Source organism: Pinus tabuliformis, chromosome 1_1, assembly GCF_031772625.1.
Source record: "Pinus tabuliformis cultivar Carrire ecotype Pingquan chromosome 1_1, CPIR1, whole genome shotgun sequence".
NCBI lineage: Eukaryota > Viridiplantae > Streptophyta > Pinopsida > Pinales > Pinaceae > Pinus > Pinus tabuliformis.
In genome coordinates, this window is record NC_142297.1 from 534126049 (window position 1) to 534150864 (window position 24816).

General features: G+C 34.0%; 1 long non-coding RNA gene across 1 annotated transcript; it reads left to right on the forward strand.

Annotated features, from left to right (window-relative positions):
* The first annotated feature begins 20792 nt into the window (after positions 1–20792).
* On the forward strand, positions 20793–24385 carry LOC149214142 (uncharacterized). The gene is made up of 2 exons (XR_016250375.1): positions 20793–21125; positions 24163–24385. It is a non-coding gene; the product is annotated as an uncharacterized LOC149214142 (long non-coding RNA).
* Positions 24386–24816: the final 431 nt, after the last annotated feature.

Sequence of the window (24816 nt, forward strand, 5' to 3'; positions counted from 1 at the left end):
CACGTCATGTGCCTTCCATATAACCTCTTTTACAACATTACACTTTTTCTTTATAAATAACCATGGAAGATTGGTTAATATCTATCACTATAAGAATGAACCAAATGTCGATTAATTTTGATTAGAAACAAATATCTACTAAAAATTAATGTATATATCATAAGATAATAAATATTAAAAAATGACAACTCCCAATAAATGTATGTCAATCATCAGTTTTTGCCTCACCAAATCACCTTTCTTCATTAATATGTTATTTATGTTTGAAGCAAAACAACTGAGAAATTTAATCTTCCATATAACCTCTTTTACAACATTACACTTTTTCTTTGTAAATAACCATGGAAGATTGGTTAATATCTATCACTATAAGAATGGACCAAATGTAGATTAATTTTGATTAGAAACAAATATCTACTAAAAAATAATGTATATATCATAAGATAATAAATATTAAAAAGTGACAACTCTCAATAAATGTATGTCAATCATTAGTTTTTGCCTCACCAAATCACCTTTCTTCATTAATATATTATTTATATTTGAAGCAAAACAAGTGAGAAATTTAATCTTCCATATAACCTCTTTTACAACATTACACTTTTTTCTTTGTAAATAACCATGGAAGATTGGTCAATATCTATCACTATAAGAATGAACCAAATGTTGCATTATGTTGACTTCATCAATGCCCCTAATAACTTTAGTAAATTTTTTAGAATACCTCCAATCTATAAAAATTATAAGTGTTCTATGACTTTCATTCCAATATGCATTGTATCAAATAAATGAACTACTTTTAAGTTACCGAATTTTTTGAAGTATACCTCCAATTTAAAAATTGTTACAAACATCCTATGACATTCCTTCTAATATGCATTGTATCAAACAAATAAGCTACTTTTAGGTGCTCATAGTAAGGTAATTGACTGAATTGAATAAATTGTTATTTCATACCTCATGGAAGTCTACCTTTTCCCCTTTGGGAAACATATATGAAAATACTTTTTTATTAAAAAAAAAAAAAAACAAAACAAAACAAACAAACAAATACTAGAACTAGTAAAAAACCATGGATGTAACCAAAACTAATCGCTTATGGTTATTCTTTGTATATGTTTTTTTTTCCATAATTGAGACATAATTTTTCATGGTTTTTTGCTAGTCTCTTCATACCCAATTTAGAGATTTTTTTGGTAGTTCAATACTTATGGTTCCCAGGGAGGAAATTCTAATACTATTACAAGCCTCATTTCCTAAACTTTTTGAACACATAAATATTGTTAGAGGATGACATATTAGACATGCATATTTATCTTTTATTTGAATAATTGCGATATATAGAATAATGTCGATATAATACTAAAGTATTCAAAGAAATATGTGAAGTAATAGAGGATATATAGAGTTTTAAATTGTTTACATGCCAAAAAAAAATGTATGATAGGGGCAAATGAATTGTTCATATAAGAAACCCATTAAATAATAATTATTTTTGATATATTGGTTGAAGATGTTGTAGATAGTAATGTGAACCCATCACTTTAAAAAAAATTGCATCTATATCTCCAATTTGGCACTCCCCAATTAATTTGAAAATATAAATAGTTAATTTCTTGTACATAGAAAATATGTAACATAAATAAAAAACAATTTGTATGTTGTAAGCATTCATGAAAATAAATACTTAGAATAATTGATGCCAATACTACATGCCTTATTTTTAATGACATCCAAGAAGGAAGGTTACTATTTATAATTAAAAAATTGGCCAAAATAAATAAATGGATTTGAACTTTGCAAATGGGTTGACAATATTAGTGACCATCAAATCTATTCTTATTTAAAATATGAAAATATTTCCTTGATGTCCCTAAATATAGAACCATTTCCGAGAATTTGCATAACACCGTCTTCACTTCTCTTCCTTGCATTATAATCCATAAATTGTGCCATGTTTTTCTATCTAAAAAATTGTTGGAAGTGAGGAATTATGGGCATTTAACAAAGAACCTCGAGAGACACATTTTTTGTTATTTGATCAATTAAATATTACTACTTCCACATTAAGAGAATTCCAACTTTGTTGCATAATGTTTATAATATATAATATGATTATTAGAACATGCATTCATTGTTTGATGCTCCATTTCTATATATTTCATAAAGGGGCCACAATTGTCATTCTATCCAAAGTATAGTATTGGATGGTGGTAGGTAAATATCACCTAACAATTTACAAGAAAAAATAAATTAATGCAAGAAAAAATAAATTAATGCTAGTGAATATTACATCTTATATATTGCAATCACAAAAACAGGAATATATATATATATATATATATATATAGATAGATATATATATATATATATATATATATATATATATATATATATATATTAAAAATTATCTTACATATCTTAAGATCAAGGACATACATTTGCTTGAATTAATGTTCAACACCTCGAAATTGACCAACAATAAAATATATGAAAAAGGACTTGTCTTTGAGTCTTTATATAAGGTTTTTGTGCCTTATTAGTAGGAGGTACATCATGAATATCATCATAGATCCCATCCATAAGTACATCTCATCCATGTCAATAAAAATACTATAAATAAAATTATTTATTCCTTCATTGTCAACAATATCAATATCATTTTCTTCCATAAAACCAACTTCAATTTAATTACCTTCGACATATCTATTATAAATCCTAAAATGAGAAATTCGTAGGATATACACTTTTCCTCTATACTTACACACAAACAAAATAGAATTAATATCAAAATATTAAAGTATTCAAAACTTTAAAAAAATCGTAAAAGAAGCATGCTTTATTTTTTTAATCTTACCAAGGTGTAACTTTCCATTCCTCCTTTTATGTACTCACATTCTAAGCATCGTTTTCTAGTTGTTCATATATTAATTCTTCTTTCTTTTATTAATTTACATAAAGTGTAAAGTAAATGTTCTCATTAAATTTACACTTTATGTAATGTTCTCATTAAATTTAGTCAAAACCAAAAAAATAAAGTCATCAATTAAATTTAATAAAAATGATATAAATAATGAAATATAAAAGGTGAAGGACTAGAACATTAGTAAGTACAGAAGACTATTTCAAATATATATTACTTAATATGGTATCTCTTCCTCTTTATAGTTTCAAAGAATCTATAGAAGACCTATTTGTCACTAAATTGTAATTTTGGATACCTTCTATATAGATGTTGTAATGCTCTATGTCTACCAGTACTAAATTTTACTTAATACTTGTGGTATTCTTTGGACTAATCCCTTGTCTATGTCAAAAATTTCATTATGGAAAAAATTTCCACTTCCAAATTTTAAAACCTCTATTTTATAAGTAACTTGCATATCATCATAATTGAATGAATTTTCTCTATCGTTTATTGAAAAAGAGCTTTGTCTTTGTTCATCTTCATTTCTACACTTTGGGCTTAAAGATTAACATGCATGTCATAGAACTAACAAGTGCCATGAAAAATGCAGGCTATTGGATTCAATTACTCTAAATTTCTTTGAAAATTGTAGTATAAATTATATCAAAACTAATGCTCATATCTACTATGATGGCAATCCTTGGAACTTTTATCCGCTACATGGGATGAAAGTAATCCATATTTAAATGTCATATCTCTTTTCTAGTTACATTTCTTAGAAATGTGTAAGATTTTTTCAAATATAAAACAAACTACAATAAGTATTGATTAGAATACTTAGAATTATAACCATCTTAGATCCATTTTAACCTTGATTTATCAAGTGCTGAAAGGGATCAAATCTCTCTAGGTACAAACCTATTTTTTTAGTGCAAAACTTTAAGATAGGTTTGCAGCTTGAGAGATTTAATCCTTCTCAGTGTAGAGCTTGATAGATCTGGAGTTAAGATAAATCTAAATTAGCATAACTATACTTAATTGTATTATACCGTATTTAACTCCTCAATTATAACATTTAAAGAACACAATGTTTCTTTTACAATGAACACCTTATGAAAAAATCTAAAATAAACCTATATGAGGAAACTCGAACTGAAACTACCCTCACACCAACCCCGTCCCACTCTCTCCAAACTAATTCATTGTTAAAGCCAACAATCCAAAGTTGTGTATAAATTTGAAACACCTCGCAGGGTTTTAAAGGCTAAAACCCTACAATGACAACATTGCGTAGTCATGCTTTGCGTTCCCTTCAAAATATTTTTTTTTTTCAATTGAAAAAACCGCTTTCTTTTCATTAATAAAAAGAGAGTACATTCGCTATGATTTCCATATATTTTCTCTTGGATTTTCATGTCTGTAACAGTAAGTATCCCTACCATACTTCAGAGACAAAATAACTATGTTGCACTGGTTTTGGGGACGAGGGAACAATAGGGTTGGGGGGACGAGTCCCTAGAACGGCTAGAGCACGCCCCCTAATTTTCAGGGAAAGAGGGGTTGGGGATATATATATATATATATATAGTTGTTTCAACCTAGTATTATGCACAACCCTTACACTCACCAATTAAAATCTCAAACAATTTGAAAAGGGGTTGAGTGACATTCCATTATTGGCCACTAGACATTAGCTTTAGCTTTAGGAAACTTAAGTGTATCTACTTTAAATTTGTAATAAAGTCCATGAACAATCTATCAAGGAGAACTATCTTTATATTAGTTTTTTTTCCTCATATTTCTTGTTAATGATGACTATGTTAAACAAAAAAGACATTTCCTTTTCAATAGGTTTTGCAAAATTTTATAGTTGTGTTGAAAACCACTATAAAATAATTTAGTTTTCTAATGATATTAAATTCATATTTCAAATTAAGAATGGGATTGAAAAGGAATTTATTTAAACATTTAGTACTCAATCCAATTCACGACTATTTGATTGTTTTCACAATTCTTGGGGTCGGGATGATGGAAGCCCTGAACTTGAACGAGTCCTTGAAACCCACATACAATATGTAAAGTTGAGATGATCCTAAGAAACAACATGAAAAATAGCCACAAGAATCATCATGTTGAACCATTGTATTTTCTGTTTTCTTGACATGGAGGGTGATTTTTGTAATCTTACAATTGAAAATCCAATATCTAAATCACTAGAAATCCCAAATGAAACCCATCATACAAAACCCATGTTATGTTTTTAATTGCAACTCGTACAAAAAAATTAGATTCAATGCATTCCAAAAAAACATGAATGGGAAAAATGATCATATTGTTCAATCATCAATGTCCATGATTGTCAAAATTGAAGCTTTGTGCTTGGATTATCCCTAAAACCTTCCCAAAACATCCCTAAAATATGCCCAGAAAACCCCTGAAATCTGTCAAAAACATCCCTATAATCTACCTGGAACGTCTTGGGGATGGCTAGCAAGTCCCCAACAGTTTGGGTATGTTTCCTAAGGGTCCAAAAGTCCCTAGAATGTGGGAACACAAGGTACGTGAGCATTTTTTGGGGGACGCATCCCTACGCAACATAGCAAAATAAAAGAAGTACATTCACTTAGATTTTCCATACATAATCCTCAATACTCATAGGTTCCCTATCTTATCTGTAAGATTTCTATTGTATTCTACCTATTCTTAGTTACAAAAAAGAAATCAGCTTCAGTTCTACAAGATCATGATTATCAACAGAAAGGATGTCACCAACATACGAAGGAACAACATATTATCATAGAAAATTAGGGAATGAATTCCCTTCGAAATATGTCCACTTAATTCGAAAAATGGCTGCCAATCTCCTCTTCTATTTTTGATCGAACTGCAATTGTGACCCATGGCGTCCACACTATACATTATTCTTTCGCATGATTCGAATCACATGTTGGCTCAGTGTATACACTAGTCTTTCACATGATTTGAATCACATGTTGGCTCGATGTATACACTATTCTTTCGCATGATTTGAATCACATGTTGGCTCGGTGGAGGGTCTCAAACTCAAATGTTGGTTCGAATCACTCACCACTGGGGAACAAGCCCCCTAACTGGAGCGACAGGCCACCTACAGAGATGACACCTTTGTTCCTGGTTGTGACTATGAGCACTAGCTCGTTGTAATGGATGACCAAACAGGAAATCGTTTACTATTATGTGAAAACCATCACTATCGTCTAGGAAAGGTAGGGTTTCCCTTACCCACCCACTATTAATTGAATAATTTCTCTTTCAAGTTCGCAATTCCTTTGAAATGACAATTTTTTAAAATGTTACCAGTTACTCTGATGCAATGAGGAGGTGACCTTTAAATCCATTTATAATGTCTCTACATAATAATATTATGGGATTGGATGCGAAATTTTAGAGAAAACTTACTACACATTTAATTTAAACAATCTGATCAAATTAATATAACATAACATTGCGTATTTTACTTTAAATAAACAATCTGATCAAATTAATATAACATAACATTGCGTATTTTACTTTAAATAATTTTGATGTACTTTTGTTACAAACTTAGTTTTATTTTAAGTAATTTAATCAAATCAACATAATGTAATTACATTATGTAAATATAAGTTTTCGTTAAATAAATACACTTTTTCCAATATTATATAGCCATAAAAGAAAAATATGCAATGATAACTCATTGGGGTCATTGGAATCTTATTGTTATTAATGCCTTCATCAATTACAATACTTTGACCTTTTTATTACATGATGTTCCTCTCTTTCCTTACATCTAGCATCATCATCTATGGAATCTCCATTAGAAATAATATAATTTGTAAATCTATTACGATGAAACACTACTAACTTTAGTGCATAAAATCCATAGATAACATATATTCATAATTTGATATGAATATTGAAAATATACACTACCAAATCAATACATGCATTGACGAACCCTTTAATTCCCTAACTCACTAACCAACAAACATCAAACCACTCTTTTCTTTAGCTTAGTTTGTGTGATTTATATCTTGGCATTGAGAATTCACAATATAGAGGGCCTCGATTATGTGAGGAGGGTTAACATTGGGATTCTAATTATGAGTGAGATGCTTTGCTAGAGATAAGAGTAGTGTGGAATTATGTGTTTTTCAATGTATTTCATGTTGTGTTGGCTACATCTAACAAACACAACCTAAAATGCATTAGAATTACTTATTTTTTACCTTGATTAACCAAGTGATGTAGATTTAATCCCAAAAAAAAATAAGGAGAAAACATGTAAAGCCAACAATTAAAAAGGGACACCTTGAGATCAACCATAATGGAACAAATATTTTTAGAGAGTGACATGTCTTAATGAGTGTGTAGTTATGAAACACGTGTTTTGATGGTGGTCACAAAGATACACAAATATATGCTTGCATGAGCAGGAGTTTAAGTCATAAACATGGTGCTTCTAGGTATGTTGACATTGTTATAGCTCAAGTTTACAACCAATGAGAGTCATTATATATATATTTTTATGTTCACCCAGCACTCGAGAATCAAATCAAGCATATTAGACATGATAATTAATTTTCAACCAAATAAGAATTACACAGAGGCAATGTTACTACAATGCAGCAAAGAATATTATGTTTTCATTTTTAGGTGACGAATACATGGTAAGTCGTTAATAAACACACAATTATTGTGCAAACTTGAGTTGACCATTTCATACATCCTCAAGAAATTACAAGGTTTAAAAACATTAAAAAAGTTATTGACAAACAACTTATTGAATATTTTTTAGTCAAAAATGTTGAAAAGCGTTAAACATAAACTATCATACAAAATATTTCAAATTTTTTAATAAATTCCAATGAACATATAAAAATGTATGCATGATCAAATGACTTGGCTTAATCTCCTTGCAAATGATTATGCAAGAAAGCTATAGTTCATTAAGATTTTCATATTTTCATATACATAGTTAGGTGAGAGTTCTCAAATATTATTCAATAATTATAAGAGTTATTTATTATTTAACTAAACTATGTAGAAACTAGCTATATATGAAGTTATTTATTATTCAATTAAATTCATTAGTATAATCATACTAAAAATATTAATATGATTGATAATCAATTTTTTTTTGTATCTACCATTAATAAAAGAATTATTATTGAGTGACACTGATGGAAGGTGGCAGCGACGCACTCAACAGAACTCTACTATGATCGTTTTTGGCAACTTCGTTGATATAGAAGAGGAAATCGTTGACTACTCCACAGACTCAACGGATCACGCGTCGATTTGGACTGAGGATCCACGTCAACATCTCTCTTTGCACTCATTGCCGATCTCTCGGGTACCGACTCACTAGGTCAAACCCTATATTACTGATATGGAAGATGGCGTGACACCTCTCAATACCCTAGGATTTTCTCATCCTGCCTTTGCAGTTGGTGCGAGTATCGACCTCATTCTGCCAGACTATCAACCCTAGCCGACACTTATGATCCCATCTCCGTCAGAGCTACAAATATGGGAGCTTGAACAGCTCTCCAAGTTGTCATCTGGACCAGGTGAGACATCTGCGGTGATAGTAGGATTTCCTAGATCTGAAGCGGGAACCATTAGTTTTGAGCGATTGGGGCTTAATATTTTAAGGGATGCAAATCCTGAAACCCGGATCACTTGGCCGCCACATATAGTAAAAACCTCGGGTTGCTTTGAAGGCATCGCTCAATAGATCTTGGATCATGAAGAAGTTAGGGTTTCTGACTTTGATCAATCTCACACAGTGGAGATATGGAAAACATGTGAAGAACAATCCAAAAAAATCGAGGGCAAAAAAATCTAAGCGCACAAAGGTCAGGGAACGTGGACGACTACTAGTTTTTGGTGAAGGCATTAGCATGGAACATGTTGCAAAAACAGAGAGCTTGGTGTTGGTTGGCAGGATTAGAGGACATAACTACTCCATGACAAGACTCAAGAGATGGGTGATGGAAATCTGGGGCCATACCCTAGACTAGTTATCGACGGTCCTCACTATGATAAGAGGGTGGTTTGCCCTCATTTTCGCTCACCCTGACCAGGGGAATTGAGTCCTTTATGTTCTTCTAAAGCGCTAGACGCCTCTTTTTGACCTAGACAAAGAAAAATTGGGGGCAGGTCCTATATGGGTTAGAATGTCAGGCTTACCACTCCAATTATGGTCTGAGGATGTGTTCATATGCATCAGGACAATCTGGGGGTCTACTTAGACCATGACAAGTCCTTCATTGAAATGGGGAATATAGCTATAGCTAGAATTTTGGTTCACTTGGACACCAGGGAAGGTATCATGGAGAGTCTTCATCTCCAGTACCATTGTCACATCAAATGGCAGATTCTGGACTATGAAGGGGTCCCTTTCCACTGCAAAAGATTCCATGAAGTTGGACGTCTCTATAAGGATTGTCCGTTGATCAATTATTTGAACAAGGAGTAATAAAAAAGGCAAGAATCGACTGGAATAGAAATGCAAGTTGATGAAGAAGCGAAGCCTCAAACAAAAGTGGCCACAAATCCACCAAGGCGACAGCAGGACACTGAAAAGACCCCACAACATCTGGCAACTCGACCACCTTCAACAAGGGTTACTCAATCACACTCTTCTGGATCAAGTCCGCTTTCAAGTACTATACTCTCTTCCTCTCCCCTTATTACATGTCATGAATTTATTTCATAATGTGTCAATATATCATTATATTTATCCAGTTTTGTTTTGTCTACATGTAATTTGAACTCGATCCCTTGTCTTATGGCCACAACTCCCCCTTGCAACTCTGCCGCCGACCCGACTACCCTAGAAGGGGTCTCCATACCACATCCTCTTATAGGCTAGATTCATTGGACAATAGCTCCAGGCATAGGCATAATCTCTGATCCCATGCTCACCCAAAGCATTTCCCTCCCTATGGCATTGGTGAACACTCTCCCCCGAAACCTCCAAGAACATCCATAGGAAGACACTCCAACATGTCAAAAGCTATCCATCATGCTAGAATCGAGGTGGCATCTAGAGAAAAAATCTCCATTGATCGGGTTCTTAGAGAAAAAGGCAACCCTAATATGGTTACCTCATGAAGTGACTATCTTTTAATTACAGGGGTTTGTCTAGCCCTGATAAAAAATTGGACCTCGGGTGGCTATTTGGAGTGGAGAGGTTGGGTGTTATATATCTTCAAGAGACCCCGAGAGATGGAGAAACTATCAACAATTTCCTAAAATCTATCCAACCAAGCTGGACCATTCCCTGGATGTGAGAGGGCAGTCTAGAGGCTATGTTGTTGGATTCAACAACAGGATCAGATGTCATATCTGTAGATCTAGGTATCCCTCTTCGTTTGATCAATATATATGGGCCTTTCCATAACCACGAAGCATTTTGGGATGACCTGATGTCAACTTCCATTATGAATAATGATAATATTATCATTGGTGGAGACCTGAATTTCTCCCTGGGTCATGCAGAATCTTGGGGAAATCATGCTCAGACTGACCCTCTCACGGAATACTTTGAGCATCTATTGGATCATCATAACTTCTTGAATATTGAAATGTCCAGAATACAACCTACTTGGTGTTGAATATTGACATGTCCAGAATACAACCTACTTGGCATTGAATATTGACATGTCCAGAATACAGCCTACTTGGCGTAATCGTAGGATTGGGGAAGATTCACTAGCCATAACACTGGATTGGTTTCTCATAAAGGCATAACTAGTGGATCTCTTGGATAGAATTAGACAATGGGTAGGTTCTGGGGGTATATCAAACCACTCCCCCATCTTCTTAGAAATTATGAACTCCTCCTATAAGCCAAAATCCCCATTTAAATTCAACTCTGCCTAGCTTAAGGAGGATGACTTCCACAAAATTGTTAAGGAGTCATGGATACACTATTGTCAGGAAATAAAATACCCACATGCCATTGCCATTGCAAATAATCTATCTTGCCTTAAACACAGAACAATAGAGTGGGCCAAGGAAAAGAAGAAAAGGGATGAAGCCACATTATTGAGGATTGAAGCTGAACTCACTGCCTTGGTGGACTTGGACAACCCTAGATTTCGATCCTTGGAACAAAAAAATCATCTAACAAGACTAGAAGCAAAAAATATTAGACTATTAAGACAAAAAGAGGAAGCATGGAGATTAAAAAGCAGAGCCATATGGCTCCAAGCAAGGGATGAAAATACAAAGTTTTTCAGCAATGTGCGAGGAGGAGGAAGATAACCAATACCATATGGACATTAAGAGATCAAGCTGGAAGGGAGGCCACTACTTTCTGTCAACTAGAAGCAATAGGTATCAGACACTTTAGTCATTTATTTAGAGCCCCTCGAGAAGCAACCATATCAGAGGTACTCTGCATTGCCAGAACAATGCCTCAGTTTGTGGATGATGATGACTTGGAGAACTTGAACAAACCTGTCACTATGGGGGAAATAGAAGAAGTCTTGAAATGGTTCAAAAAAGGAAAAATTCTGGGACCAGATGGTTGGCCCATTGAATTCTATCTTACCTTCTTTGAATTAATTGGCAAGGACCTTATCCTGGCAATCGAAGACTGCAGAATGTCTGGAAATATGTACAAGGGTTTCAATTCCACTTTTATTGCTCTCATTCCCAAATCGGACAACCCCCTGACTTTTGATGACTATCAATCTATCTCCTTATGCAATTGTATCTACAAAATCGTCTCCAAAATCATCACCAATCGTATCAAACCTATCTTATCCCATCATATCTCTAAAGAACAATTTGCTTTCCTTAACCACAGACATATACATGAAGCCATAGGCATTGCACTAGAAGGCCTCCACTCCATCAAACTCAAGAGCCTCAAAAGCATTATTCTCGAAATTGACCTGTCCAAAGCTTTTGATTGTGCCAGATGGACCTACCTCCACCTTATCCTAACCCACATCGGCTTTCCTCACTCATTCATTAACTGGATCATGTGTTGTATCACATATGCTTCCTATAGCATTCTTATCAATGGGGTTGCTTCCAATTTCTTTCATGCTGAGAGGGGTCTCAGACAAGGTTTCCCATTATTTCTTCTACTCTTCCTTCTGACCATGGAAGGATTAAGTAGGCTTATTTCCATGACCAGATTGTCCCGGGATTTACATGGGGTTAAAATGAATGATGGTATTTATCTTATGCATATATTATTTGTTGACGATGTCCTCATATTCCTTGATGGATCCATTAGATATTCCACAAATTTCATGCAGATACTATCCCTTTTATGCAATTCTACTAGAATGACTCTGAATCATAGCAAGTATACCATTATGACAGTAAAATGCTCTCTCAATGAACGAAGATATTAATTGCACCAATTTCAATACATACATCTGGACCTTGAGGAGGGAATCAAGTATCTAGGTTACAGACTAAAGCCAAACAATTATCATATTGCGGATTGGACTTGGCTGATAGAAAAAATTGAGTGTCGTATCAACATATGGCAGCAACGATGGCTATCATGAGCAGGCATATTAGTGCTCATTATATAAGTGTTAAAAGCCATACTAGTATACTGGATGGCATTGGCTTGGATCCCTAAAGGTATCACCTGCAGAATACAACAAATATGTCGCAGATTCTTATGGAGAGGAAATCATGATGGCGGGACTTTCACTTGGGTCAAATGGGAGCGTATAGAAAAACCCAAAAAATGGGGTGGTTGGGGATTAAAGGATCTAAACTATTTTGCAAAAGCACTTGCGGCAAAAATGGGCTGGCAAATACTCTCATCCACTAGTTTATGGAAAGAGGTGGTATATCACAAATACATTTATCCCCAATCGATACTTGAATGGATTCGTAGCTTGATCAGGAATAGACCTAGAGTCTCCACCATATGGAGAGCAATCACACACTCCATACCAATTATAAAAAAAAAGTTTGGTTTGGCAAATCAGATCAAGAGAACAAGTATGTATTGGCAAAGATGCTTGGTCGGGTTATGGGAATGCCCACCTCCTTTCGCTTGACCTCAGGTAGTTCCTCGATCCAATTGGCATAAAACATCTATCCCAGATTACAGATGAAGGAAATACAACTTGGCTTTCACAAGCTTGGATATCGGCACACGACCTCATGATCCATGACAACTGGAGAAATGATTGGAAGAGATATATTGGTGTTCTTGAAGAATCCCATGTCAGAATTACAGAACGTGAGGATGAATTAATATGGGTTGTTTCTTCCCGTGGACAATACACCCCCAAGGAAGGATACTCTTTCATAGTATCTGAGCGTGAACCTGAGGTAGCCAAGTGGTGGTGGTGACCCCTCTGGAAATAAAGGCACTTCCCGAATCAAGATTTTCCATGTGGTGCCTATTAACCAACAAAGCACCTACTGATGCCAACCTACACAACAGATCTATCGATGGCCCTTCTCGTTGTTATCTTTGTAAGGAGCAATCAAAATTCATAGATCACCTATTCTTGTCGTGTCTAGTGACCCAGCGGGTATGGAAACAACTTTACCATTCCCTTGACATTACTAGTAGATGGTAGGGGGGGAATTTCCTATTTGCATGGCAATCATAGTGGCGCTCCACACAGTCACAAAAAATCCGTAACCTCCCTCTCTTAGTATGTTGGGGCATATGGCTAGCAAGGAACAAAATTATTTTTCAGGATTCCCTCATCCTTTGGAACAACATATGCACCAATATAGAGGCCCTTTTCCATCTAATCCCTGAAGAGGAACCCAAGAACCGGACCCAGAACATTGCACCTGAAGTCATAGATAAATCCTTCCCATGGGCATACTTTGATGCATCTGCTCAAGAAATTGGTTGTGAGGGAGGAGCTATATTATATCTCACTAACAATCATTATTACAAACTAAATATGGTGTTTGGTCGTGCAACAAACAATTATGCAGAACTAAACAACCTCAAATTACTCCTCATTTTTTCACTTGAGAAGAATTGTAACCGGATTTAGATCTTTGGAGACTCAAAAATTGTCATCGATTGGTTCAACTCACTTACTCATTGTCACGTGCACACAATCAGAGGTTTATTGGAAGAAATTACAACATTAAAGTCACAATTTGATTTTATTGTTTGCACCCACATTTACAGGGAAAGGAACCAGATTTCTGACAATCTTTCCAAGGAAAAGGGGCAGCAACCTAGCGGCCAATGGTTAATATTGGAACAAATGGAACAAGAAAGCTACCAGTATTACCACAGGCCTTTCATCGAGCATACAAGGGAAGCAGAGTCGACTGATCAATCTCCATGATCCTCGACAGATCTTGCTAGACACTTTTTGTTGTTATTTTTGCATCAAACAGTTACTTTACACTGCTCATACTACATGTATATACTTTTGTCATTTTTGTTAAATATTTATGAACTATGAATTCACTAGGATAGATGGCTCGGTTTGGGTCCATCTCTGCTACATGTAATTTTCAATATTAATATAATGGAAATTACGATTTTTTCCTTGGGGAAAAAAACAAAAAAAAATATTGCAACAATTTTTTTTATTATTAACTTTGATTTTAAAGAATCTTAGGTCTTGATAAAAAAACAGAACTATTGAAGAGTTTCTATACTTTACAACCGAGATGTAAGACAATTTTTCTAAAATTATATATATGCTTTGAAATTCCTTAGGAAATTGGCGAACGTTCAAACATCAAATTTTTAAATTTTATAAAAAGTCAATGCAACCTACCAAACTCCCTAACACACTACAACCATTGATAATCATTCACACAAAGCATAGGCTAAACATACTCGAGAATCAATCTAGGTCATCAACATCCACTTTAAATTCAAATAAAAATCTTTTGGCTAAATATGTGTGGACACTGGTAATTTTTTAAAATATTTTTTATTTCCTTATAATATTCTTCCCATTAATTGGTATTTGTATCGTGAGCATGGCAACAAGGCATATTTCTAAAAGGCGGTGGAATTGGCCACAATTTGGGTAAAAAAATTTCAATAAATTTTGTAGAAGCAGTGTTTAAATCATGTTTTTGAGTGTGACAATGGATTCAGCCCCATGAAAAGCTTACACCCAAAATTTTGAAATTTAACAACTTTAACTTAGATTTACAAAAATCCTTCCCAAAATTTCTTATGAAGAATTTCAAAAAAAAACATTCCAAAGCAATTTTTTTTCAAAGAAGGAAAGTCATAATAACATTTATCGCTAGTGGTTAGCTCGCGCGTGTGAATATATTTTGAGTCACATCATACTTCTCGAAATGTCCAGTTTCTATCTACATCAGTAGTTATCAAAATTTGAAAACTAGTTGGAATATGTCTGAAAAATTGGTATACATTTTACCGCATTCGTATGGTGATTTATTCCTTTTTAAAGTGCTCTTCGTATTTTTGTTTTCTTCATAATTTAAATGCCATATCTTTTATATATATATATATATATATATATATTTTAATTACGTTATGAATATGAAAATCTGAAACTTTTTAGTTTTAGGTGTATTATAAAATATGGTTTAATAAAATAATATCATAGCTTTTATGTTTTTAAAAAATATAAAATATTTAATTATATTTATTTATATTTTAATAGATATTATTTATGTAATTTTAAAGATTTTACAAATCATGTTTTAAAATTTTTTCAAATGGTTTGGTTAAACTTATTAACATGTATTTGAAGATGAATAATTAATTTCAACTTTTAATGTAATAAATTGGAAGGAAGAGAACTTTAATAAAATGAATTTAAATGAAAAAAACTTTTATAAATAATTTTAAAAAGTTTGAACTCACTTTTAAATAGGAATTTAGGAGGATTCTAACATTTCAACTAATAATAATTTATGAGCATACATTTTGAAAGACCCAAACTCGATTGCATTCACATTTTAAACTCGATTGCATTCACATTTTAACATATCAAATTTATTAGAGGCATGGTAATCACACGTTTGAGATTTCTATATTGAATAAAATATATCCATTTTGTAATTAAAATACTAAATAGACCATTTTTTATAAAAATTATGATCTATCACAAATATACCAACACTAAAAATTTACCTAAAAACTCTCAAAATCAAATTAAACACTATTATGCACTTAAGACAAATAAGAAAAGTCAATTTTATTATTTCTATTGAACAATTAAAAATCCCTTTAATTTGATTACGCTATCCTCATAATTAGTGTTTTATGTTACATATCAATGACTGTGGGTGTGGCATGCCGCATGAGGCTCAACCTTTAAGCTTAAGGGTTCACTATTCAGAGTTTTGTCTTTAAGGATGCACAATGCAATGTTGCATGATGTGAATGGAGATGAATACAAGCGTTTTGTTACATGGCCAAAAACCCACTATTGGCAAGTTTGTGCTTATTTTGGAGTCTCCGTGCTAAAGGGAAGTCTCATATTGGGGTCTTAGTAGGGTGGGAAGTGTATAGTTTGATGATTATTTTGAAGTTTTAACCAACAACTTCTTTGGATTTTTTTTTATTTTCCAAAATGGTATTTGAAATTGCTCATATATTAGAGTTTTATATGTGTAAATGTTTAACTCGTCTATCATATTGATGATTTTAAAAATTAAAGAAGATTTTAAAATGATTAATATTTGTAGAATACTTTCTATTTTAACTTAAGGTGGATGAGGATTTGGTGAGTTTTTATTTTATTTTTTAATTTAAGGCCTAGATTGATTCTCAAGGGAATATGCTCATCATATGCTTCTTTTTAATGCTTATCAATGGCTGTAGTGTGTTACAGAGTTTGTTAGGTTGCATTGGCTTTTAATAAATTAAAAAAAATAGATTCGTGCCAAGTGACTCCCCTGCCCACCACTTTCTTAGGGATTTGAGATTATTCCAATTCTAATAAGTTTATATTCTAATTAGATGGGGAAATTGACATATAAACAAATTTTATTTAGCAAAATGGTTGATTTTACAATAAGATGTTTAATTCCTTTTTTTTTTCTCAAGTTAAAATTCTTGCCACATGCTCCCCCCGATTGGGGTGCATGCTTGAGGTAGGAGAGGACAACAGACAAATATGGTAGTTATGACATTTAAAGGTAGGGTACCACCCACCGCCCCCCACACGCTCATGGTGATGGGTGTGGTGGGCTCCCGCATGCAATCTGACAGAGGAGATGGGAGAAGTGGTAGGCATGGCTAGGACGAAGAAGGAGGTGAGGCGGCTAAGGCAGGGCGGGTGATGCGACAGAGCAAGGTTGAATGGGAATATGAAGGAATTTAGGACAGAGAGAAGAGTATTGTTGAGATTGCGGGTGGATGGAGGAGTGAGGGCATAAGTGAGTGGAGTTGCCAACAACGGTTTCAACAAAGCATTCCCGGGTATGTATCTTGGTCTTTCAAGCCCCTTACTATGGCAACTTTGTTGATTTATGGCTGGGGGGTTCGGGAGATGACAGGGGAGGGAAATTGGGGGATGGTCGAGGAGACTAGCATAAGTTGGGGGTGATGGTGATCGGGCTTGGGCCGGAGGTGAGAGCCATGAGAGATACTCGGGGTTGGGAACGAGAGACCCCTCTTGTGAGCGAGCGAGACAATCGGTATCCTAATGCGGGTGGTGAGGCTGAGGCTAAGCATGAGCGATGGCCAAGGGAGGGGCAGAGAAGTGAGGCAGCTCTTCTGGGCAGAGGAGTGATGCAACAACACTAGGCAGAGGGGCGGGGGAAGGCACCACGACTGGGAGTGACGGTAACCCGACTCGATGGGCTAGCTGTGAGAGCCATGAGCGTTAATTGGGTCTTGCACCATGAAACCACTCTTGTGTGTAGTCAGGAGAATTGTTACTACCATGTGGGTGGTGAGGCAAATGAAAGGCAGGAGCGAGAGCAAGGTGAGTGGCACAGCTACACTAGGAAAATAAGTGGCACAACATTTCAGGGCAGAGGGGTACCTGGCCAAAGGCAATTGCACCTAGATGCATGAGGGGAGGGGAACCCATATCAAGTCAGAGAGGCATGAGACAACGTATCGAGAGCTGATTCATTTCGCTTGTGAATAGGCAAAGAATAAAGGAGAGATGGTTCGACCTACACATGGAAGAGGATGTGACAGAAGGGGGAGGGAGTCAACTCGAGCTGCTGACCAGAGCACTTCGGAAGCTAGACATGGGAGGAAGCCTATAGAACGCCTCATTAGTGAAGTAGCGACAACCTACAGGGAAGGAACGAATGCAGGCATCCGTAAGCTTCTGGACAAATGGGAGGGGAAAATAAAATAGGAGGATGAATTCGAAGAGGAGATGGAGAATTGGCGGGCAATAATCCCGGATCTCGGGAATATCAGGGGCAAACTAACCTAGTTTAAACAGACCCTCTATATGTATTGGCTCATGAAGAGCCTTATGGGGAATGCAATGGAGCAAATCTCAGTGGGGATGGCTATGACTCTCCAGGACATGCCCAGTTTCAAAAAAGACTTGCAGATGATCTAATTCCAGTTGCATAAGCAGGACATCCACTTAGACAGAATCCAAAGGCACATCCCTTGCATTATTGAGCTATAGCTGATATGCCTAGCGACTTAGCCAATGACCTGGCTTCGGTTGAGTTTGCCTCAGAAGGACAGTAGGATTAGTCAGTTTCTTGGGTGCTTCTTTTTTTTTTTAATTTATTATTTTCCTTGCGAGTAGAATTTACTTTTAAAGATGCTTGCTTATGATAGATAGACATATAGACTCTTATCATGATACTAATACATATATAGCTTGGTTAGAATGACTAATACTATATTGTTTTTGAATGGCTTATAATGAGGATAGGTGGCCAACAGACTTGGTTTCCCACTGGGCAAGTTGAGGCCATCTATCTCATATATGTGGTGTAAACTTGCTTTTTATAAATAGAAAAAGGAGGTCCTGCTAAGCTTAACAAAAAAAAAATCTTGCCACGTTCTCCCACCCACCAATTTCCTAAGGATTTGAGATTATTCAAATTCTAACAAGTTCATATTCTAATTAGATGGAGAAATTAATATATAAGAAAATTGTATTTAGCAAAATGGTTCATTTCATAATAAGTTGGGTAATTCCTTTTTTTTTTTCTCAAGTTAAAGTTGACCATAACCTTTTTATACATGGTTAATCAGGGAAATGTGTGCATTGGTAAGGTATTCTTGGCGTTGCAATAGGTTTTTTTGTTATTGTGTAGTTTTTTTTTTTTTTTTTCAAGTTAAAGTTGACCCATAACCTTTTTATACATGGTTTAATAAGATAAATGTGTGTATTGGTAAGCTATTCTTCCTATTGCAATAGATTTTTTTGTTATATTTATGAAATTTAGACTATATCAATCACATTAATATTTTTAATGTGATTATACTAATTAACACTTAAATAAATAAAATACTAATAATTATTTGTCAAATTTAATAATAATTGTAATATGCAAAATTTAGAAACATAGTCTCCCTATTGTGAATTTTGGAATTTTTTAAATATATTATTTTGATCCAATTTACTCCCCTAGAGATTAATTGTTTAATTGTTTGAGGTAGCAAATTTGAACTTTTCGCAATTTAAATACTCCATCATTTTTTCATGCTAAATCTATATACATAAAATCAAAAACATATTTAAAATAAATAATAATAAAAGTACTGATTTTTACAAAACGAATTTAGAATAAAAATATAAAATCAAAAACATATTTAAAATAAATAATAATAAAAATACTAATTTTTACAAAACGAATTTAGAATTAAAAAAGTGGATGATAATATAAACAAAGCGAATTTAGAATAAAAACAGTGGATGATAATATTTTATCGGTAATGGTGCTTAGCTCTATCCATTGTGCGTGCGAATAAATTTTCAGTCGCATCATCCTTCGAACATTGCTTTCTATTGCATTTATTATTGTGCGAATAACTTTTTAGGCGCATTATCCTTCAACAGTGCTTTCTTTTGCATTTATTATTATAATTTAATATTTTCAATTACATCGTACTTCCGACAATCAACTCATACTGTTTTTCTCGATTTATTCTCTGCTTTCCTTGAAGTGGGGGCGGTGCTACTCTCAAATAGCTGCCCAAGTTCCTATTGGAATTGAAGCTGGCAGTTGTAGCATTTATACTTCAATATTTTCAATCACCTCGTCCATAAGACCGTCAACTCGTACTTCATTCGCATATATTCTTGCTTTGCTGATGGAGTCAGACAGTTTAGCGATGGAATTTGAGGGATTCTTATTTTCCATTTTATAGCAATATTAATGTTCTTTGACATGCGAGTGGAATAGCCATTGTTTTTTGAGTGACAGCACTAGTGACAGCACGTGGAGAGAGAAGTTGAGCGTGGAGAGGGCACTCCATGGATATTGCCCTCGCATATCAGATAGCATTAATATTGCTATAGGTCGGAAATAGCAGTAGCCGAATTTGAGAAGCAAATTGTCTAGTCATTTTGCAGTGGTATTGTTTTAAGTGATATTTTGGAATTTTTTTGGGTGGATTTTTAATTATATATATGAATATAGTATTATTTTTTATTTTGATTGTTTAAAATTTATTTATAAGATTTGTGATTTCAATGAACGTCCAGCTAAATTTTAGACAAATTAAATAGAAAAAATACCAATTTTTTTTCTTGAAAATCACACTTAAAAACCACTCCAATCACATTCAGTGTTAAATTTGATAACACCATCATCAATCTTTATTGAAAATCCCAAAATCTGCAAGTGTATCGTCAATCTTAGCTGGAATTCCAACTGGCCGCCGTCGCTGTTCTACTTTAATTCTAGTTGTGTCTAAATGCACTGTGGATCTTTTTAACCCTTCAACAATAGCATTATTCTCATTCTGTTTTACACTCTAATCCCATGGAGAGCTCAAATAGGACAGTTCAAAGTTCATTTGAACATGTAATATATTGCAAATTGAGTTGTTAACCAGCTTGTTTTATAGCTTGAAATACCTGTGCCTGCTGTTGCTTGTAGTTATAAGTGGTTGGGCGTTTGAGAAATGCTTTCGGGTCTGAGATCGCTTCTGTATGGGGGAACAGCCTCAGACAGGGAAGACAGCAGCGTAAAGAGAGCCGAATATAAATTGGCAACTGAATTTTTCGAGAATATGGTGCTTAGATGGTCCTTGGAGGATATAATGAACGAAAATCTCTTCGAGGACGAGGTCAAGATCTTTTATGTTTAATATTTCAGAACTAGCTACGATTGCTTAATATAAGTAGCTGCAGTTGCTTGAATATGTGGAAGTTCATATTTGGAATAACTATGTGAAACGTATTACATTATTTATTTATTTGATTTATTATTTGATTATATTATTATTATATTAATGGCAGTATTTGTAATGTAAATTGATCTATCATTATTATTTAAGTAAAATTTGATTAGCAAAAATTATACTTTTATTCTTGCTAGATATTTTTGGGTTTATTAATATTTTCCTCACATTTAAGAAATATGAACTCTCAGCCAATTGGCTGAAGCAGTTTTAGGTTTTTTTTTTTAAAATCAGAAAGAAAGACAGTTTCACCTTAGATAGTATCTAAAAAATAGTATCCAGTAAACTCATCGTTGAGGTTATAGCTACAGAGTTATATGCTTTCAAGTAGATCCAGCCTTACTTCCATGTATATAAAACAGGGCATTATCTTCTTAACTTTTACTTGTAATTTTTATCTGTTGTTTTCTTTTATTTTTATAAAATTTCCTTACTTCCATGTATATAAAACAGGGCATTATCTTCTTGACTTTTACTTGTAATTTTTATCTGTTGTTTTCTTTTATTTTTATAAAATTTTCAATATTCTCCTGCCAAATTGGTCTTTTATTTTTATAAAATTTTCAATATTCTCCTACCAAATTGGTCTTTTCCGGGTAAGTGTATATTTTTCGGAGTTGTCTATAGTGGGACCTTTTGGAGTTTCCAGTGCCTGAATCAGGTGGAAAAAATTGAGGTAAAATCTTGATTTGTGTTATTTAAATTAGTTTTTTTGACTGTATATGTGGATTCAGCACCATAAAAAACCCCTAGGGCACTTCTATTGTGCAGGATTTACTCATCAATCTTGTGATTTCAATGAATTCCGGCCAGATTTTAGAAAAATTAAACAGGAAAATCCAACTGGAAATCTACCGGAAAAGCTTCCAAAAAGTCACAACTCCTTTTCCTATTATGTTGGAGATATTTATGTGTAGTATCCTCTACATGCCAAATTAATATGGTTGGTGGCCACCCTTTCCTATTATGTTAGAGATATTTATGTGTAGTATCACCCTTTCCTATTATGTTAGAGATATTTATGTGTAGTATTCTCTACCCGCCAGATATTTATGTGTAGTGTTGGTGGCCACCCTTTCCTATTATGTTAGAGATATTTATGTGTAGTATCACCCTTTCCTACTATGTTAGAGATATTTATGTGTAGTATTCTCTACCTGCCAATTTAATATCGTTGGTCCAAATAAATCCAATAGATTTGACATTCCTGCATTTTGTTGTTTAGTTGGCTCTTGTAATTTTGATTTATTACTTTAATACTAAGTGTTTTTGGATTTTCTCAATTTGTTAACCACAATTCACACCGATATAATATTATTGGACAAACTAGGAGCCCAAAAAGCACTTTAATTGTTTTCCTCTCAATTTGTTAACCCACAATTTACACCCATATAGTATTACTAGACAAACTAGGAGCCCAAAAAGCACTTTAATTGTTTTACAATCCCATAACTCATTTCTACATCTGTTTTTGGATTTTCTCAATTTGTTAACCCACAATTCACACCCATATTATATTACCGGACAAAGCTCAAAAAGCACTTGAGTTGTTTTCCAATCACATAACTGTGCCTCTCTACATCTTGTTTTGAAGAGCATATAATGCTTTCCACCCTCCTAAATTTCTATTATTTTGAAGTGCTCCCAATTAAGCTTCTTTTTGAAATCAATCCCGAGGTGTATTCATTTACTTCTTCAAGAATGTTGCCTTCAAACAAGAACATATGCTGGCTCTACTTCTTTTTATTTGAGAAAATCATACAAACCTTTTGTATTTAAAAAATTGAGAAATGTTTGCCTTTCCTTTAAACACTTGATATATTCATTATTAAGATATGTTCATAATTAAGATAGATTTAACTGGTTACATTTAATTAAGGAAAAATGAGTTCATTTTCAATTGGTAAAGTCATCTATTCCACCCTGTTTTGCCTTTCGAGGATGATAAAGTTCAACTTCTTATTTCACTAAAAGCTACTAAGTCAAGTGTGTAGTTAGATTATTTTGACTAAAAGCTACCTAGCTTAGTAGCTTTTAGTCAAAATAATCTAACTACACACTTAACTTTGTAGCTTTTAGTCAAAAAAAATCTAACTAAACACTTGACTTGACAAACTACTAGTGCAATACAATGTGAAATAAGAAGTTGAACTTTATCATCCCTCGAAAGGCAAAACAAGGTGGAATAGATGACTTGGTATAAAGTACTTCTTATTTCACATTACATGACTTGGTATAAAGTACTTATTTCACATTGTATTGCATGAGTCGTTTGTCAAGTCAAGTGTATAGTTAGATTTTTTTTTTTTTTGACTAAAAGCTACTAAGTCAAGTGTATAGTCATTCATGGGTTGATTTGTATTTGGGTGTACTTGTTGTTGAAGATTTGTAGGTACATAATCTTCAAGATGTTGAATAAGTTCATCTATCTCACAATTGAAGAGGACTTGATCATAATAGTAATGAGCATGATGAAAAAAGAGGAGTTGGATGCTCTTGTTGTAAAAGGAATGATGTCCCTTAAGCTTTGAAAGGTTGAAGTTTCTTTGATGTTATGAAGCTATCGATCTCCCTTAGTTGAGAGGGAGCTTGGATATAAAGAAAGGGTATATCTCCCCAGTTAAGAGGGAGGGCATATTATGACAATTATAGTGAATACCTTTAAAGAAAGAATAAGGCCAAATAATGAAAGTACTGTAGATGGATGTTCTTGATTCATGAAGTTGCAAACAAAGACCTCGCTATGTTGAGAAGTACTGAGTTTGGTGTTGCTGTAAGAAGTTAAAGAAGAAAGCCTCCAATGAAGATGTGTTTGGATAGTGTGATGATGACCTAAGCAACATATGTATATTTCAAAAACCCTGGAGGTTTGATTTAACTTATGTATAAAGTTTTTTTATTAATGGGGGTTGTGATTGTGCAGGATCTCTCTGTAAGATGGTTGAACATTTTCAAGCATGCTTGGACTGGTGGATATATATGATTTAGTTGTTAATGAGAGATGAAGCATCTTGGGGCGACAAGACACTTGGGAGGACCTCTGGTCGGCTTGTGATGATGCCTAAATCCCGAAGTAGGGAGGGTGGCGTTGGTCTTGGAGCTTTGACCTTGGATATGCACCTAGGTCACTGGGTTGGTGTTAAAGCAGGAGCCTGATGGTACTTAGAGTGGCTAAAGCTTGGAACACACCTTAGTCCCAGCCAATTAGATACCTTGTTCAAGTATCTAATTTGTAGCACTATGTGTGTTGTGACTCTAAGTAGAACTTATCATTTTGAGATGTTCCATGTACCTCTATATATAGGTAATTATGAATACCTCCCTAGTTAAGAGGGAGTGTTGAAGAATGTAATCAGTGTTGGTTTTCATAATTGTATTTGAATTCATGATGTAATTTATTTTTCAAATGAAAAGAAAATGGAATTTTATTATAAAAAGAAGTTGACTTATTAAATAGCAATCCCAATATCAACAATAGTTCGGTATAAGAGCGTACCCGTATGGGTTTTCATAGACCCATTGGGGCTCTTGTAAACAAGAAAGAGAAAAATTATTTTTGTAAAAAGTGTCCTAGTGT